The sequence below is a fragment of the Rattus norvegicus genome, chromosome 2 (assembly GCF_036323735.1).
Source record: "Rattus norvegicus strain BN/NHsdMcwi chromosome 2, GRCr8, whole genome shotgun sequence".
NCBI classification, from domain to species: domain Eukaryota; kingdom Metazoa; phylum Chordata; class Mammalia; order Rodentia; family Muridae; genus Rattus; species Rattus norvegicus.
In genome coordinates, this window is record NC_086020.1 from 57,523,130 (window position 1) to 57,529,129 (window position 6,000).

Here is a 6,000-nt window from a genome sequence, read left to right on the forward strand (position 1 = left end):
AGTCCTGAGTTCAAATCCCAGCAACCACATGGTGGCTCACAACCATCTGTAATGATATCCGATGTCCTCATCTGGTGTGTCTGAAAAAAGCAACAGTGTACTCACATACATAGAATAAATAAATCTTTAAAAAAAAAAAAAAAAGAATACGAGGCAAGGCTGACCCTTACAGTACTGATGATACTTCTAGATCTGTTTTCATGGAATGAGTTCATTTTTGTGGATCTTTTTAAATATAGCGATGATTCTTCAATAATATTTTTAAAACCGACTTTTATTTTCCAAGGAAATAAAATAGAGGGTAATTTTTAAACAAATCAAGCCTTGTGAGAAGTAAAATTCATAAAGAAAAAATTGCCTATGAAAGACATTTTAAAAAGGCAAGTCTCTAGCACAAGAGCATAGCACATTGCCAGCTGTGAGTTTTATACTCATCAAAGAACCTGGTATTTCTCTACTCCAAGGTGATACACATTTGAAAATTTTTAAATAGCCCTCATTTAAATAAAATGTATTTTAGAGTTTATTCCAGTAGTCTTAGGTGAGATCCGTAGGCAAGGAGCTAGGGACTAAATAACTATAGAAACTGCAGATGGATCCTCCCTCCCCTGCCCCGCATGCTTCCTGATCATCAGAATGTGCTTTTGTAGTTTTAACTCCTTGAAGCAGCTTTTAGGCTCTTATTCTCAAAAAACATTGGCCGCCATTTTAATATATACATCATGGTTGATCCTCTCTACCAGCCCCACACACTTTTCAAGAAGATCGTGGGAATTAAATTACTATGGTGTGGGAAGAAAAAAGGGTCATCTTGGCTCATGAATATTCTACAGAGCTAATAAATATTCATGACATATTTAAAAAATCTATACCACAATGCACAGTGGGCTCCCTCTCTCCTTCTCTCCCCACATCCGTGTGAACCTTTTTCAATCTCCCTCCATAGCAGAGTATACGTACGATGCTTTGTTAAATAACCTTCTGCTTAAAGTGTCTGTGTCTCCTAAACTCTTTCCTTCAAAACGAGTAGAAGCAGTAAGACAAACATAAACAAAACAAGACAGAAAAAGGAACTTACCACCAAGCCTGACAACCTGAATTCAGTCAGACTCTCACTCTCCTTTTCGTCCACCTCTGACCTCCACATGCATGGTAGAGCACTTGTGATCATGTGTGTGAGTGGATACAACAGAAAATAAATAAATAAATGTAAAAAGAAAAAGAGATGAGAACCAAATAGAAACCTTCATGTAGTAAAAGCACCCATGTTGGAAGGTGGAATTGCTGCCTATAATATTTACTAGATCGAGGTTCCGCCAGACTTTTTTTGATGTCTAAGCCCCACTCTCCTATTCGGGCTGGCAGTGTGTGTCTTAGTTTGGGTGTCTATTGCTGCAAAGAGACACTATGACCACAGAAACTCTTGTAAAAGAAAACACACTGGGAGTGGCTTACAGTTCAGAGGTTAAGTCTATTAGCATCGTGGTGGGAATCATGGTAAAGTGCAGGCAGACATGGTGCTGGCGAGGGTCTAAGAGTTCTACATTTCTAGATCTGTAGGCAGCAGGGAGGATAAGTGAGCCGCGGGGCATAGGTTGAGCTTTTGAAACCTCAAAGCCTAGTCCAAGTGACATGCTTCCACCAACAGGACCACGCCTCCTAATTGTGCTATTTGCTACGAGTCTCTGGGGACCATTTTCATTTAAACCTGTAGAGTACACAAAACTCATGATGTGTGGATTACAAACCTGTTACTCGGCCTTGCAAGGGGTTGGTTTTTAGTCACAGTACACTGAGATAGGAAGGACAGCTACAGATTTTGTTGCCTCAGCCTTTCTCCCAATAACTCCAAATTCTGTCTTCAGGCCTTGTAGGCAGACAAAAAGGTACAAGAAAATATGTCTCCTCCCGAACATGACATACACGTTATAACCTTCAGAAGAAATGGTGGCATCTGAGTAGTGGTCGAAACTTAGTGAGTATATGATCACCCCTGTAAAGACTGGCGGATATGTTAGTCATCTAAGCAACCTCGATGGCTGAATCTTAATTGTCCACTTGGTGAGCTCTAGAATCAATGTACAATGGTGCTTCTGTGAAAGGTTGTGTCTACCATCCTGTGACTGTGCCTGAGAAGAAGTTTCTAGATTGGATTCCTTTAAGTGAGAATAGCCATGACAAGTGTGGGCAGTTTCATGAATTGGACCCTGGATGGCACATGACGGAGAGGGGAAACCGGACATGGAAGCAATGGTTGTTGGGTTCCTTAACTGCAGGTGAAATGTCACCCAGCGGCCCCAGCTCCTGCCGCTGTGACCTCCCCAGAATGAAGCACTGCAACTGCAAAATGTGAGGAAACAAATCCTTTCTTCTGAAGTGGCTTTTGTTGGGATCTTTTCGTCACAGCAGTTACTACAGCATTCAGTTGCCTTTTCTTAGCACCATGTCTGCTCAAAGTTTGGCAATAGATGACCAGTTAAGGCTGCGTATAGAAAAGGGTGTTACAAACAAGGCCTGATAGCATGAAGGACTCATGGGAAGGCTGGCTTGGGACTGGGGTTGGGACTTTGATTTAGAGAGACTTCTAGAACCTTTTCCAGAACGGATAGGCATCATTTACTATTCCCAAGTTCATCGTACAGACAATATGACTTATGAGCTTTTATTACCCTCTGGAAGTCTGGTACACACTAGGTACAGATAGAAACAGCCCTTAATAAAAGGCTTGGACTCCTGAGTCTCTAACAAGCTATCCTAGTGACTTCCTTTGCACATGTGTCTCTACAAATCGCTGCTCGGGGCATGGCACGTAACTCTAATTCCAAATGTACTTTATGGTACAGATTCCATCCAAAAGGTATAAACTCAGCTAGAAGGGAAATATCTATTATTGAAAGACAGAAATTGGAGTTGGAGAGAGAGCTCAGTGGTTAACAGCACCGACTGCTCTTCCAGAGGTCCTGAGTTCAATTCTCAGCAACCACATGGTGGCTCACAACCATCTGTAATGGAGATCTTATACCCTCTTCTGGTGTGTCTGAAGACAGGACAGGGTACTCACATACATGAAATAAATAAATAAATAAATCTTTTAAAAAAATGAAAGACAGAAATTGGTTACTGGGGTTTATTTGCATCTGTGATAAGAAGCTACTGTAGATTCCATTAAGATGATATAATTTGAGGACTGGGTCTGATATCTTCAAGTACAATTCATTAAGATGAGTCTTTGGACATCAGGAGACTAACAAGAAAGCCTGATTGTTGCTTCACTGGAAACAACACACCAAAGCCAGAGATGATAGTATTTATAATCTTAGCACTGGGAAGTGGAGGGGACAGGAAGCCTCAGTAGTTCAAGGCCATCCTTAGCTATGTAAGGAATTTGTGTGTAACAAACAAGGTTACAAGCAAGCCAGCTTGAGCTATGAGATCTTATCTCAAAACAATAGCAGGCCATGACTCAAGAAAGAGGACCCTGAGTGGGGAAGGAGAGATCTTAAGTGGGAGGAAGAGAGGGAAAGATAGGGGAATAGGAGTAACATGTTCCTATTGGGGTTCCTCTTCTGTTTCATGTGGAGCTTTCTGTTCAAGAGTTTTCTTTCCCTGCTCTTCGGTCTCTTTTCATGTTTTTCTGGAGATTGGTTTAGTTTTTCATTGGTGGAATTCATCCTCCCTCCCTTTACTCATAGGCAAACTTACACACTATTGCTTCTCTATTGCTGCTTAGCCTTACAGTTTTTTCTCTCCATATTTCAGGAAATCAGATAGCTAACATTTCCTTCAAAACAATGGAAGAGCTTCAGAAGAATTTAATTAAAATTACCTTTGTCTCCTAGGATTAAAAGTGTATAGCACCATGCCTGGATCTAAATTTAGCTGGGTAGGATCTTACCCCAAGATCACCACTCCCTTAATTCAACTTCATATCTTTGAACACAGGATTCAGCTCCTGGTGTCCTTTTAATATTTGAACCACATATTTTTATATTTTTCCTTTCTCAGCTTGCTATGCTTGTTTAAAATGCTCTTCATGAGACTTAGCCAGAGAACAACATCTATGATGGGTGTTTCTGAGACTTCCTTTGTCAATGCAATTAATCTGAGTCTCTTCACCTTAGCCTCAGGCAGTCTCTTCAGACAAGGGCAAAAGTAGCAACCAAATTCTTCACCAAAATACCACAAAAACAATCTTTATGCCACGTACTGAAATTCTTCTTTCCTGAAACTTCTTGGACCAGGTCAGCACAGTTCAAATGACTCTCAGCAATGAAGTCTTCCATATTTTTAGTAGGATAGTCCATTAAGCCCCATTTAAAGCATTCTACTATTTTCCAAATCTTAAGTCCCCAAATCCACATTCTTCTATACAAAAACGTGGTCAGGCCTATCACAGCAATACCCCAGTTCCTGGTGCCAGCTTCTGTCTTAGTGTTTTACTACTGTGAACAGACACCATGACCAAGGCAACTCTCATAAGGACACTTAATTGGGGCTGGCTTACTGGTTTAGAGATTCAGTCCATTATCACCAAGGTGGGAGGATGGTATCATCCAGGCAGGCATGGCGCAGGAGGAGCTGAGAGTTTCACATCTTCATCTGAAGGCTACGAGGAGAATACAGGCTTCCAGGCAGTTAGCATGAGGATCTTAAAGCCCACACCTCCAGTGACACGCCTACTCCAACCTTCTAATAGTGCCCTTCCTTAGATGGAGCTTATACAAACAGTCACAAGTACCATGGTGGTAACATCCCCACCCCACCCCCCTTTTTCTTCAAATCGTCTAGGTGTTTATTTTTCCCAGAGATGGAGTTTCTAAATGATCATTTAGTTATCATTGTGTGTGTGGGAGGTTTCCTGTGTGGACAATGTGTATGTGGGTACGTGAACCATGTGTGCATGTCGTGGTTAGAGCACATCTCTGTGGGGTTGGCTCTCTCTTCCACCCACAGGTAGGTTCTGGGAATTGAACTCAGGTCTCCTGGTTTGTACAGCAAGTCCTTTGACAATCATCTCACTGGCCTCAAAGTTGGAACCTTTTAGGTGAAGAATTTTTGATCGACAGTTGTTTTGTTTGACATTTAAAGGTATATTCCCCCCTGTGTCTTCTAGCTCTTTTTTTTTTTTATTTCTGAAGAAACTGTAATGATTCTCATTGTACATTTTTGTGGGTTCCTTATCTCTTCTTTCAACTTCTCTACCATCTCTTTGCCTCTGATGGGCTGCAGTTTGATATAAGGTACTAAGTACAGTATTTCATTAGTTATCCCGGTTGGTTTACATCACCCCTCCGATGTTTGTTAAACTGTGTCTAGCACGAGTCTAAGCGAATCCAACACAGTCTCTTAAAATGTCACCTCTGTTTGTTTTTGTCTTTTCACGCTGTAACCCAGCCTGTCTTTGAACTAAAGGCAATCCTCCTGCCTAGCGTCACAAGTCTTAGGATTTCAGGCTGAGCCGTCTCTAGGAGCTTTTTCTTCGCTCTCTCACTGCTTCCCCTGTCAGTATAAGCTCAGTGTTCTCGAGCTTCCTACCATCCCTCTTTCATTCTTTGCATTAATGACTTCTGTTGTTTCTAATTTTAATGTATACAAATTACATTTAGAGGAACCCACCTCTTCTATAAGCTCTGTAAATATAGCACAGTCATATAACCACCAAGGTGAACGAAACCAGAAGCATCTCATCCCTCGGAAAATAGGTGCTATGCTGTGCTATAGACAGTTCCTCTCCCCAGGGGCTTCCCAACCATTCTGGCCCTACCTTCCCCAGAACATAGATTAAATGAAACCATAACTGGAAGCCGATTATTTCACTTAGAAGAATGTATATAAAATTTGTTCATGTTGAGTTACGATTTGCTAATGCAGTCCTCTCTGATAATGAATGGTTTTTGACTGAATACTATCTGTTCCCCAAATAAAGGGTTATTGGCCTGCTTCTAGGTTTTGTTGGTTGGTTTGGCAATTACAAGGAAATCCGCTATAGACATCCACATT